Consider the following 14,445-nt stretch of genomic DNA (forward strand, 5'->3'; position numbering starts at 1 on the left):
TAATTACATTTAACCCTTTTATTGAGTTACAATCCTTAATTTTTTTCAGGAATGGCTGAAATACACAACCTACCAGCCAAAATGTCATGTTTTCAGCACCCGGGCACTACTAAAACCCCAGCAACAATAGCAGGGACGTAAATCTGGCACAACCAACCCTATTTTCTATTCACTATGAGTCTGTTCATTACATTTCACCCCCCTTTTACTGAGTTACAATCCTTAATTTTTTCAGGAATGTATGAAATATACACATGACAGATTTTTACATAGAAAATATATAATAGAATAGAAATACAAACAAATAGAAATACAATAAGCAATATAAACTAAAATAAAGATAAATACAGTAAGGCATTTTTTTAGCAGATTATTTGAGACTTATTTTGAAATACGCTTTCGACCCTCTCCGACTCACTTACCGGAAGTTGCATAATGTTGCCAGCAACTGTTGATCGCTTCACACAGGTGATGTTTTTATGTTCAATATTAATGACAACATGTTTGTGTGTTAGCTGAGAAGTTACGTTTTTGAGGGGCAGGCCAACTACAGGTATACCATAGTGTGTGTACAACACTGATCAATGAGGGACGCGTAAACTGACCTCTCTCTCTCTCTCTCTCTCTCTCTCTCTCTCTCTCTCTCTCTCTCTCTCTCTCTCTCTCTCTCTCTATCTATCTATCTATCTATCTATCTATATAAATATATAAATAATTAGTTTAGCAGACGCCTTTATCCAAGGCAACTTACAGAGACTATAGGGTGTGTGTGAACTATGCATAAACAGCGTCTCACCCGAAATACGGAGCACAAGGAGGTTAATAATAGGGTCCGAGTTTTTTTCGCAGGTTTTTTACTGTTAGATTTGTGGCTATAACTCTTTAATTATAAAGGTTACAGGTGCATGTCATACATGAAATTGGAACAAATTGGACACCAAATAAAGTAATTATGGCCATATATACAAAAGGGACAAAAAGCAACAAAAAAAAATGATTAATTGAAAATGTGCAAAAGAAGAAAAAACAACATTCAAATGGTTTGTCCGAGGCACCCTGATTATGTGGCACACGATGGGGCTGTTCACTGTGGCTTGAATAGCCAGCAAGGTGGCAACCAGGGCAACATAACCCTAAACAGCTCATGGCATCTGAGCCACAAACACACACATATATATATATATATATATATATTATAGTATGTGTGTGAAAATAGGTCCTTGTGCCTTCGATGTCGCCATTTCATTTATATTGATTTTGGGTGTTTAAATACATCGCACAGACTCTTACATCTCGATTTGTATTTCATTACTGACAGTTTATCAATTTAACAAAAACTGGAGGTCATGCTGTTTTACTAAACATTTTAAAACTTAATACATAAACAATTACCATAACACACAGGATCGTAATATAGGGCCAATTGCAATGAACTTGCAGAGTTAGTACGGAGCTGCGTACAAAGTTGCGTACTAGCTAGTGCGGTATTATCTCGGGATCATCCCCAGCTGCGGACTAAGTTAGTACCAATTGCATCGAAAAAACAAGCGGATCAAAGTTGGAGACTAGCTGATCCCCAGATTTAGTACGGTACTGAGGATCAAGCATTGTTGTTGTTCCCAAACAGGATCTGAAGGGGGCTCTGAATCATTCTTTCATTCATTCATTATCAGAACCGCTTCATCCTTTTACAGGGAGCCAGACACGGCGCAAGGCGGGGTGGCTCTGAATCAGAACATTTGAAATATTTGTAACAGTAATGTGTGTATTTTACAATATTATGAGCTAATAATCATTTTTACAATGTTACAAATAGGCCGACAGTTACACATAAATATTAATTCTTCTCTAACATATATTTATATGTCTGCACGTAATAATTATTTTTTTTGATTTAAGATATATATGCATGGTAAAGTACTCCATATCAGGGCACACGGACTTCCTATAAAATACTCAACCAAGTGCAATGCCATGAAATAAACCAAGCTGGTTTAATGTTGACACTCAACACACACGAGCTGTTTCGACACCGTTGTCATTGGACCACAGGTAGTACAAAACAGGGAAGGGGTGGTATTCCGAAGACGTATCCTAGATAATCACTTCTAAAAACACCCTGAGAAGAGCACTGATTATTTTATTTTTCAATGTGCCCCCAGGTCCTACTACATAAAATAACACTTAAATCCCATTCTACCCACTGTGTCCATACTCCTCAATATCTCTGCTCACCCCTAAGAACCACCAGGGTCGAGTCCCCTCAACTTAAAGGGAATGAAAAGACTTGCTGCCCAACCCCCCCCCCCCCACCCCCACCCTAAAAATAAAGTCTCTCAAATGTTAAAGCTACTATCGCATCCTACAGGCTCTACATGCATGTCTGTAATGCTGCCCACACCTTCTTTCATTATTAGTAGTTAACAGTATTGTAGTCATAGTGAAATTTTATGTTGCTATTACAATATCCATACAGGCAGCAGATGCTTCAAATATAGTGACTGCATGTGTGTATTATAAGCACACATTATTATTTCAGCAAAAAGAAACTGCCAGTACATTCTGGGACTTTCACATGTCTTCCACTATTCCACTTAGTACGATACTAAAATTCTTAGTCCATAGTAAGAGTTAAACTAAGTTAGTCCCGTACTTGGTATCCTCTAGAGGGCAGCAGCAGTTATTTTTGGCGTCAGTGCAATTGATACCTTTTTTAGTACGCAGCTGGGGACTAACTTCAGCCTCCAAGTTCGTTGCAATTGGTATTTAACTTGCGCACTAGTTTAGTACGGAGCTGCGTACTAACCACGGGATCATCCCCAGTTAGTACGCTGCTTTCAGTTCGTTGCAGTTGACCCACTGAGGATAAAGGGAACATTGACTGATTCTGCCAGAAAATGCCACAACAAAGATCCCACGTTGCAAATATATCAGCAAACGAGAGACTAAAAGATTTTCATTGCTTTGCTTTGAACACTGTGAAGGTGACGCCCGATGCGATCCACAGCGCTCTACCGCCAGGGGAAATTCGACATTGACTTGTTTTGGTCATCAACAGCTGACCGTCTTCTTAATTTGAAAACATTAGCTTTACACACACTTGTACAGAGATACTGCATCATTTTGAATTTTTTTTTTCAGTGCATAATTCCCTGGGGTGTAAGAGATTCGAAAGACTTTAAGAGAAGATTCAGGCAGCTGAGAGCATGAGAGTGCATTGTCAGATTGTGTGAGCTTTTCTTCTTTATTTAAAAGTGGTTTCTGTGAAGTGGTATGGTTTATATATTGCTTATGCTGCTTTAGTATTGACTTCAATATAATGCATACTGTATGTTTTCTAGGTTTGAAAGTGCTGTTGAAAAAGTTACTGAAGTTTATTGTAGTTTAATTAGAATAAAAAAAAATAATCAGGAACCTTTTTGTGACTTTTTGCCCCTAGAAGGATGTTATTAGAATAGTCGTAACTGATAATCGATAATCAAATTGACTTGTAAAAGTGATAATGTCTCATCACTAATCCATGCCTCCGATATGATACGCTAGTCATTCACAATACAGATGCAGCTTCAAATAGCAGAGTGAAAAAATAAAAATGAATCTCTGTCAACTTTCCCCTGTGTAGTCAGTCTATATCAAAAAGTGGTCTCTTAGGAGGTATTCCTATATGCAGAGACTACTGGGTATGTTCCAAATCTGAAACAAATGTTAGAACATGTTAATCGACAGAAATCAGCAGTAAATAATATATGGAATGGATACATTATGTAAACATTTCAACAGATAAAATCCTCTGGTATTATGAACTTATCAGAAATTCTGTATTTCTTCAATAGTAAAGCCACCCCTGCTATTAAGGACAGATGTTGTCGGCCCCTTGAATGGCCTTCATAACCCTGTATTTAAATAAATACATGCATTTGTTTTTCAGCCGCTACTAAACAGAATCCCGCGTGCCGCCATGGACAGTGTGAAGATGGAATCTGTCCAGATTAAAGAGGAGTTCCCTGAACTTGAACTAGTCCCCATTAGCGTGGAGTTCTCTGGGCTGGCGTCCCTCCCCATTAAACAGGAGCTCTGTGAGATGCAATGTGACAGCAGCCAGCCAGAGGTCTCTGAGGTTAAAGCTGAACACAATGAATTGGAGATCCCCCAGACAGAAGAACCCCTTCCTGTTAAACAAGAAGAGGTGCTGGAAACTGTCCGTATTAAATGGGAGCCCCTTGAAGTAGAGTTTGAGCACATGGAACCAGTGAAGGTAGAATCTGAGGACTTCAAACCAAACATCCCTGAGCTGGAGCCTGTACGCCTGCGGGAGTGTAGCGTGGTGCTGGAGAGAATCTGCGTGAGAGAGCAAGGCGCTGGAGAGGAAGGCTCTCCCAACAGCATGCAAGGAGGTGGAAAGGAAGACGGGCGCTCCCATTCAGAATGCAGTCTAGTAGGTGAGTGACTCCCAGTAGCTGTGACATTGTCATTCTAGATTGTGTGATATCCACAGTGTGGTTGAGAGGGAGGAAGCATGTAGGTTACATTACTAGCTGTTTGTTTTTGCTGTACCACTTCAACCAGTTCAAGATAGGACTCAATACTGGTGAACTTCAGATACAGATATAATGTAGTCGTTGCTCTAAGGAGGAGGGGAGGGGGGAATTATACCAAGGGGGAGAAACACTAATGTACTGTATTATTATTATTATTATTATTATTATTATTATTATTATTATTATTTATTTCTTAGCAGACGCCCTTATCCAGGGCGACTTACAATTGTTACAAGATATCACATTATACATTATTTCACATTATACAGATATCACATTATTTTACATACAATTACCCATTTATACAGTTAGGTTTTTACTGGAGAAATCTAGGTAAAGTACCTTGCTCAAGGGTACAACAGCAGTGTCCCCCACTGGAGATTGAACCCACAACCCTCCGGTCAAGAGTCCAGAGCCCTAACCACTACTCCACACTGCTGCCCGCCCGTATATATCATTATAAATGTTCAGTGTAACAGTATATGGATATTTTTGTAAATGCGTAAAATAATGCTATTTTAAAGATATAATTGTAGCATGTGTTAGAGGAAATAGACCTGAAACATTACAGGAGGTCTTTGAAGGCAGATTTTGATCCCAGGGCTCGGTTTCACCAGCATCAGTCTTTACTGACTGCTTTTATACATAAAGCAGAGACGCCAACGGCTATGATTTGGCTGAAGCAGATACTATTTTGGAGATTCTGCTACGACGCTACGTCAAAGGGGTATAATACTGTGACTTGTATTAAATAAAGAGATGATGGGTACTTTACTGACTGCTTTTACACATAAAGTAAAGGCTTTGTTTATTTGGTTTTTTTAAGCTGTTGTAACCTATTGCAAGCCCCCACAGCTGAAATTCACATGTTTTAATACACTCCACCACCTGCCCTAAGCCAGGGATGGAAATAAGACTCCTATTGCATAGCAGATTCACCTATTCCAGGTTTTAAAATGAGCCCGAGTAGCCCCAATGTATAGGTAACGAGCACAGGTGTGTCTTTTTAAACTGCTAGTAAAACCAGGAAGGGATCAAACTGCTATGCAAAGGGTGGCTTATTTCCACCCTTGCCTAAGCCAGCAAGCAGTCCCTCTTACTTTCTTTCCTGATCATATTTTCCAGGTTCCAGTCCAGCAGCTAAAGCGAGGGCGGGCGCTGGAGAATATCCTGACTGTGGGAAAGGTTTCACCCAGTTAGAGCATTTTAAAACACACCAGCGAACTGACACAGGAGAGAAACCGTACCACTGCTCTGACTGTGGGAAGAGTTTCAGTAGGTCAAGAGACATGAAAGCACACCAGCGAATTCACACAGGAGAGAAACCGTATTCCTGCTCTGACTGTGGGAAGAGTTTCAGTCAGTTAGGAGACATGAAAAAACACCAGCGAATTCACACAGGAGAGAAACCGTATTCCTGCTCTGACTGTGGGAAGAGTTTCAGTCAGTCAAACAACCTTGTTTTACACCAGCGAACTCACACAGGAGAGAAACCATATCGCTGCCCTGACTGTGGGAAGAGTTTCAGTCAGTCCGGACACCTTGTTTTACACCAGCGAACTCACACAGGAGAGAAACCGTATCGCTGCCCTGACTGTGGGAAGAGTTTCAGTCAGTTAGGAGACATGAAAAAACACCAGCGAATTCACACAGGAGAGAAACCGTATTCCTGCTCTGACTGTGGGAAGAGTTTCAGTCAGTCAAACAACCTTGTTTCACACCAGCGAATTCACACAGGAGAGAAACCGTATTGCTGCTCTGACTGTGGGAAGAGGTTCAGCCACTCACTATCCCTGAAAACACACCAGCGAATTCACACAGGACAGAAACCGTATAGCTGCACTGACTGTGGGAAGAGGTTCAGTAGGTCAGGAGACATGAAAGCACACCAGCTAATTCACACAGGAGAAAAACCGTATTGCTGCTCTGACTGTGGGAAGAGGTTCAGTCACTCAGTATCCCTGAAAACACACCAGCGAACTCACACAGGAGAGAAACCGTATCGCTGCTCTGACTGTGGGAAGAGTTTCAGTCATTCAAACAACCTTGTTTCACACCAGCGAATTCACACAGGAGAGAAACCGTATTGCTGCTCTGACTGTGGGAAGAGGTTCAGTCACTCAGTATCCCTGAAAACACACCAGCGAATTCACACAGGAGAGAAACCGCATCACTGTTCTGACTGTGGGAAGAGTTTCTGTCTTAAACAAGGCCTTCAGAAACACCAGCGAATTCACAGAAGAGAGAAACCTTAAAGACTCTGTTAATTGGGACTGTTCTGTCATGAAGAAAAAAATGTTAACCTTGCATTACGAATTTGAAACAAAAACACTTTGGAAATGCGAAAAAACGCCAAGTTATCAAAAGTGCCCAGTCATTTAAAGTAGAGATATCAAAAACACAAGACAAGCTTCATGAAACAAGTGGGGCAACCTTCCTCAGCACCAAGGAAATGGGCACAACTGTATAACCGATGAGGGCCAAGGTTGCCCTAATTTCACAACTAACACATTTCTCAGTTTTAATTCAGAAACCAATTGTTTCTACTAACTTGGCTTGTGTTTTTCATGCATTTGATCCGCTTTTACTGTGTCTGAAAAACACAAGCCAAGTTAGTAGAAACAATTGATTTCTGAATTAAAAATGAGAAATGTGTTAGTTGTGTAATTAATTAATTATACAACACAATAGTAAGCAACGCTAAAACAACACCTATGTCTGACTTGTATTTAAATTAGCAAAATGTACTTTTTAAAGGTTGTTGTATCAAATTGAGTTCTGTTGCTCTGCCTCTCTGAGTCGTTGTCAGTGCTGGAGCCTTCATCATGTGACGCAGCACCCAGGCAGACTCTGCATTCAGAGGATATAGAGGACTGCTGGGAAAGAGCCTTTTAGGTAGTGAAAAAAACATGAAAATAAAAAGTCACAACTAATCATGCATTTTTTAAAATGATCCAATGTGCAATAAATTATATTTTTTAGATGTGTTTATTATTTTTATTTGTCATGATTTGTGTGTTTTAATGCTGCACAGAATTCCTGTTGATTTTGAAGATACTGGTTAATCTTCCCCTCTAGTTCCAGCTAACACACAGCTCCTGGGTATTGCAACACTTCAGCATGTTTAGAGCTCGAATGCAGTACAGGGAGCTCCTCTTTAACTCTCTGAGTCCCCAGCCAAAACAACCACATGCAGAGCGCAGGCTGCTCTTAATATAAGCTTATCCTCACCGCTCATTGGTCAGGCTAGAGTAGGTGATTTGCATAACTTTCCACCACCCGCACAGCTCAGCGAGCCCACAGGGGGCGGTGCACACACACACACACACACACACACACACACACGAAAACAACAGGCAGCAGCTTATACACAGACGTTAGATGTAATTTTTTGTTTGTTTGAACATTTTTAAATTAATTTTAACAATAAAAAGTGAGCTGAGGAAACAGAATGTGAAATCGGTAAGTTATTTTATTAGCTGCCAGTGCAGCACTTCTTCTTCTGTGCTTATGGCAGCATTTACAAGTGCTGGAACCAGGCAGCAGCAGAGAAGCAGACAGAGGGAGAAGGGAGTGACGTCACATCCGCAGACTGAAGTCCGAACGGGGCTGGCCACGAACAACACAAGGAGAACACGTGTAAGAAAGCATCCGGGGACACAAGAGACAAGCAAACACAACACACGTGTGCAACCGCACACACACACAAAACAACAACACAATAAACAACAAACAATTCAAAAAATAAATTGTACAAGTCCCGCAAGGGCTGATGGGAATCCAGTCCCCTGATTCTACTTCAACCATTTACGTTTGAACAACTAAAGTCAATTTGAATGTTCAACTAACTTAAAATGGATGAATGCAATTTGAATTTTTAAGTGAATGTAATTTGATTTAATTTATTTAGAATGACTGGGGATTACAGTGTGTATATACACTACCGGTCAAAAGTTTTAGAACACCCCCATTTTTCCAGTTTTTATTGAAATTTCAGCAGTTCAAGTCCAGTGAATAACCTGAAATGGTACAAAGGTAAGCGGTAAACTGCCAGAGGTTTAAAAAAAAAGTTTAGGTTACCAAAAACTGAAAAATAATGTACATTTCAGAGTTATACAAAAAGGCCTTTTTCAGGGAACAAGTAATGGGTTAACAACTTACAGCTGTTCTGCAGCAATGGAAGTAAATTAAGCCTTGAAAGTTGATGCTAACAATTTCTACAGGTGTCAACTTTTGTTGATTACTTACAAACCCTCTGTCTGTATAAAAGCAGTGTTGGAACAGACTGTGTTACTACACCCTCTTAAGCATTATTTGGACAGTATTGTATGCAGGAAGTAGTATATTGCTCTCATAATGGCGAGAAAATGGTTCCTCGGTGTGTGGCACCAACTGTCAAACATGGAGGAGGAAGCGTGATGGTCTGGGGCTCTTTTGCTGGATCCAGAGTCGGCGACTTGCACAGAGTGACTGGCACCCTGAACCAGAACTGCTACCACAGCATTTTGCAGCGCCATGCAATACCCTCTGGTATACGTCTAGTTGGTCAGGGGTTCATCCTACAGCAAGGTAATGACCCAAAACATACCTCCAGGCTATGTCAGAACTACCTTAGAAGAAAAGAACAAGACGGTAGGCTTCAAATCATGGAATGGCCATCACAGTCTCCAGACTTAAACCCCATCGAGCTGGTTTGGGATGAACTGGACAGAAGGGTGAAAGCAAAGCAACCTACAAGTGCAACACATTTGTGGGAACTTCTGCAACAGTGTTGGGAAGAACTTTCCGAACAATATTTGATTTCCATTGTAGAAAGAATGCCACGAGTGTGTTCGGCTGTTATATCTGCAAAAGGTGGCTACTTTGATGAGTCAAAAATTTAGATTAAATTTTGTTAAACAAAACGATTCCATGATTTCTTTTCCAATTGTTTATTTGTTCTATGCTTTAATTTCAGAGTACATTGAGGCATTAAACTGCGTAAATTTCAATAAAAACTGGAAAAATGGAGGTGTTCTAAAACTTTTGACCGGTAGTGTGTATATATATATATATATATATATATATATATATATATATATATATATATATATATATATATATATATATATATACACACACACACACACATACACATACACACAGTGGTTAATTTGTGCCAGGGCTGGCTGGGGCTTGACGAGGCATAGCGCCGGCACCTCTTCAGCTATGAGATTTAAAAATGTCATAAAATGTTTTGCTCTCAAATGCGTTGTCTTCCAATTCTCAACAGAGTTCCATCCTTTCTGCACGTTCTTGCGTGCGCTAAACAGAGACAGCGCTGTCACGTTACCATTTCAGCTGCGTGCTAGAAACATGACACTGGCTGCGATAGAAGGGCTGCCACGCTCGTGTGTTGTTTGTTAAACACAAATAAGCTTACTTGAGTTGAAAAACGTCTTGAACGATTAAAGCAAATTCCACACTACTGGGTTTGATTGAATGAGTCGCCCACAACAAGCTTCAATATGAAAGCTGAACATTAATTTCAATAAACACGTTTTTAATGAAAAACAAATTGTAGCCTACTTCACTATAGTAAAAACTGGCTTCTGTTATTTTCAATTTACCACTGCTTCCCATTATACCACTGCTTAATAACAGGAAGAACATTTTATTAAGGGTTAGTGTTGAACTTAAACGTGTTGGTGCTGCCTGTCTCCCTATCCCCACGCAGGAACATTACCCTGCTAACCTCCCCTATTCAGCCATCAGCGGAGATGATTCAACCACGAACAGCGACATGGATGAGAATAGGAAAGTGGAGGAGGCTGACGTAGAGGATGAAGACATGGATATTGCAGAGTGATTGTAAATAATGAATAGACTGTCAGTTACCTGAATAGGTTTTTCCTGATATCTGCTGTAATATTGTGAGCTGTGTGTGTGTGTGTGTGTGTGTGTCGGGTTTACAGTCTACTTCAATTATATTCATCTGTGTTTTTTTACTTTCATGTTTCCAAAGTGCAAAACAAAAACTACAACTGCAAAAGAGAAAAGGGAACCGATTATCAAGTGTAATAAAACTCTAAGATGTTATTTTGTAATGATTTGTCAATGGAAATTACAGAGGCATCGATACAGTACTGTGTGTATTACAAGCGTTAAATAAAAAAAAAAAGCATTCTTGTTGTGTTAGTTTTGAACAGTGTGGTTATGTACATGTTCACATGTTCAAAAACGATTATAGATATATGCTACTTGAAAGAAAAAAGTACACCACCACAGAAAGCCAATTCTTACATTCGTGCATAACATGATCATTCATATAAAGTAATCACCCATAGTTTGTTATATCAGTGCAGTGTAATACCACATTATATTTTAATGGTAAGGTTGTGGAAAGCAGATCACTCTCTCTCTCTCTCTCTCTGATCACAATGTTAAAAATGCCTGCACGCTTTTCCACGCGTGTGACGACACATTCATGTGACAGACATGGACCAATCAAAACGCGAGACTGTTGTGCGGTTCCATCCCAGAGAGCGGGTGCGCGTCATCATCCGGGAACTCCGAGCTGCTGACGCTTCAAACAGAGCGCGGCGTTTCTCAAACAGCGCGAGATAAACACCGAGCCGTGAGGAGGCGGGTTAATTATTATCATTATTATTATTTGTGTGTTTAGTTAAACGATATTACATACCCGTTTGTAAGGCGTGGACGAGACTAAAAGGTAAGTTACAGTATTATTCATTTTAATTGAAGGTTATTTGTTTGTGACGCGCGCGCGCGTGTGAGACTCTTTGTTTGTTAAATGAACAGGCGTGACGTCATCAACAACACCGAGTCCATTTAAAATATAACAATTTAATCAATAAAAAATAAGGTACCGACGTTTTTATGTTTAATATTAATGACAACGTGTTTGAGTCTTAGTGTGTTAGCTGGGTATTTACATTGAGGGGCAGGCGAACTACCGCTATACCATAGTGTGTGTGCAACACTGATCAACGAGGGGCGCGAAAACTGACTCATATATATATATATATATATATAGAGTTTAGCAGACACCTTTATCCAAGACAACTTACAGAGACTATAGGGTGTGTGTGAACTATGCATAAACAGCGTCTCACCCGAAACACGGAGCACAAGGAGGTTAATAATAGGGTCCGAGTTATTTTCACATGTTTTTACTGTTAGATTTGTGGCTATAACTTTATTTATTTTTCTATTTACTTTATTTTTCTTAAATATATTTCCCAACATAAAACCAATGTCACCTTACAATAATTGATTTTGAGTTTCAGTGTTTTAAAATAAAATATCAAACAGAACGAAATTTCAATGTACCATTTGTAATTCAGTAATATGAGAGAATTGGTCAGGGGTCTGAATACTTTTGCAAGGCACTGTATGTATGTGTGTATATATATATATATATATATATATATATATATATATGTGTGTGTATTGTATATATTGTGGCAGAGCAAGGCTCTGCCCTTGGAAATACTGGCAGGAATGGAGTTTAATTCTCCTCCCTGCCCAGGTTGATTGCATCAGGTGGGAGCAATCCACCAATTAATTATTCAATTACTATTCAGCCACCTGGCATAAAAGGAGGCCTCAGCCTGCCAGCAGGGGGAGAGTTCTGGAAGGAGAAGCGTTTTTCTGTGTGTGCTGTTTTGTTAGTTTTTGAAACCAGTGAAGGCAATGCCCAGCCTGGAAGCCGTATTTGTGTTGTAAGTTTTGTTTTGTGTTGGTTGTTTGTGTTTGAAATCTTTTTGTTTTGGTGCTCGTGCCTGTTTATTTGGTGTATTTTGTTTAAATAAAAACTTTATTTTTGAACTTTTAAACTGTCTCTGAGCCTCACCCTCTGCCAATCTTGTCATATATATATATATATATATATATATATATATATATATATATATATATATATATATATAGTATGTGTATGTATGTGTGTGAAAATAGGTCCTTGTGCCTTCGATGTTGCCTTTTCATTTATATTGATTTTGGGTGTTTAAATACATCGCACAGACTCTTACATCTCGATTTGTATTTCATTACTGACAGTTTATCAATTTTCCAAAAACTGGAGGTCATGCTGTTTTACTAAACATTTTAAAACTTAATACATAAACAATTACCATAACACACAGGATCGTAATATAGGGCCAATTGCAATGAACTTGCAGAGTTAGTACGGAGCTGCGTACAAAGTTGCATTCTAGCTAGTCCGGTACTATCTCGGGATCATCCCCAGCTGCGTACTAAGTTAGTACCAATTGCATCGAAAAAACAAGCGGATCAAAGTTGGAGACTAGCTGATCCCCAGATTTAGTACGGTACTGAGGATCAAGCATTGTTGTTGTTCCCAAACAGGATCTGAAGGGGGCTCTGAATCATTCTTTCATTCATTCATTATCAGAACCGCTTCATCCTTTTACAGGGAGCCAGACACGGCGCAAGGCGGGGTGGCTCTGAATCAGAACATTTGAAATATTTGTAACAGTAATGTATGTATTTTACGATATTATGAGCTAATAATCATTTTTACAATGTTACAAATAGGCCGACAGTTACACATAAATATTAATTCTTCTCTAACATATATTTATATGTCTGCATGTAATAATAATTTTTTATTTATTTAAGATATATATGCATGGTAAAGTACTCCATATCAGGGCACACAGACTTCCTATAAAATACTCAACCAAGTGCAATGCCATGAAATAAACTAAGCTGGTTTAATGTTGACACTCAACACACACGAGCTGTTTCGACACCGTTGTCATTGGACCACAGGTAGTACAAAACAGGGAAGGGGTGGTATTCCGAAGACGTATCCTAGATAATCACTTCTAAAAACACCCTGAGAAGAGCACTGATTATTTTATTTTTCAATGTGCCCCCAGGTCCTACTACTTAAAATAACACTTAAATCACATTCTACCCACTGTGTCCCTACTCCTCAATATCTCTGCTCGCCCCTAAGAACCACCAGTGCCGAGTCCCCTCAACTTAAAGGGAATGAAAAGACATGCTGCCCCCCCGCCCCCCCCAAAAACCTACTATCGCATCCTACAGGCTCTACATGCATGACTGTAATGCTGCCGACACCTTCCTTCATTATTAGTAGTTAACAGTATTGCAGTCGTAGTGAAATTTTATGTTACTATTACAATATCCGTACAGGCAGCAGATGCTTCAAATATAGTGATGGCATATATATATATATATGTGTGTATTATATGCACACATTATTATTTCAGCAAAAATCAACTGCCAGTACATTCTGGGACTTTCACATGTCTTCCACTATTCCTCTTAGTATGATATTAAAATTCTTAGTCCATAGCAAGAGTTAAACTAAGTTAGTCCCATACTTAGTGTCCTCTAGAGGACAGCAGCAGTTATTTTTGGCTTCGGTGCAATTGAGACCATTTTTAGTATGCAGTTGCGTACTAACCACGGGATCATCCCCAGTAGTCACTTCAATATAATGCATACTGTATGTTTTCTAGGTTTGAAAGTGCTGTTGAAAAAGTTATTGAAGTTTATTGTAGTTTAATTAGAATAAAAAAAAAATAATCAGAAACCTTTTTGTGACTTTCTGCCTCTAGAAGGATGTTATTAGAATAATCGTAACTGATAATCGATAATCAAATTGACTTGTAAAAGTGATAATGTCTCATCACTAATCCATGCCTCCGATATGATACGCTAGTCATTCACAATACAGATGCAGCTTCAAATAGCAGAGTGAAAAAATAAAAATGAATCTCTGTCAACTTTCCCCTGTGTAGTCAGTCTATATCAAAAAGTGTTCTCTTAGGAGGTATTCCTATATGCAGAGACTACTGGGTATGTTCCAAATCTGAAACAAATGTTAGAACATGTTGCTCGAAAGAAATCT

At 39.3% G+C, this 14,445-nt stretch overlaps 1 pseudogene; it reads left to right on the forward strand.

Moving 5' to 3' along the window:
* Positions 1 to 14,445, forward strand: part of LOC131696754 (zinc finger protein 850-like) — a 42,653-nt pseudogene that overhangs the window by 13,889 nt on the left and 14,319 nt on the right.

The sequence above is a fragment of the Acipenser ruthenus genome, chromosome 41, assembly GCF_902713425.1.
Source record: "Acipenser ruthenus chromosome 41, fAciRut3.2 maternal haplotype, whole genome shotgun sequence".
Taxonomy (NCBI): Eukaryota; Metazoa; Chordata; class Actinopteri; order Acipenseriformes; family Acipenseridae; genus Acipenser; species Acipenser ruthenus.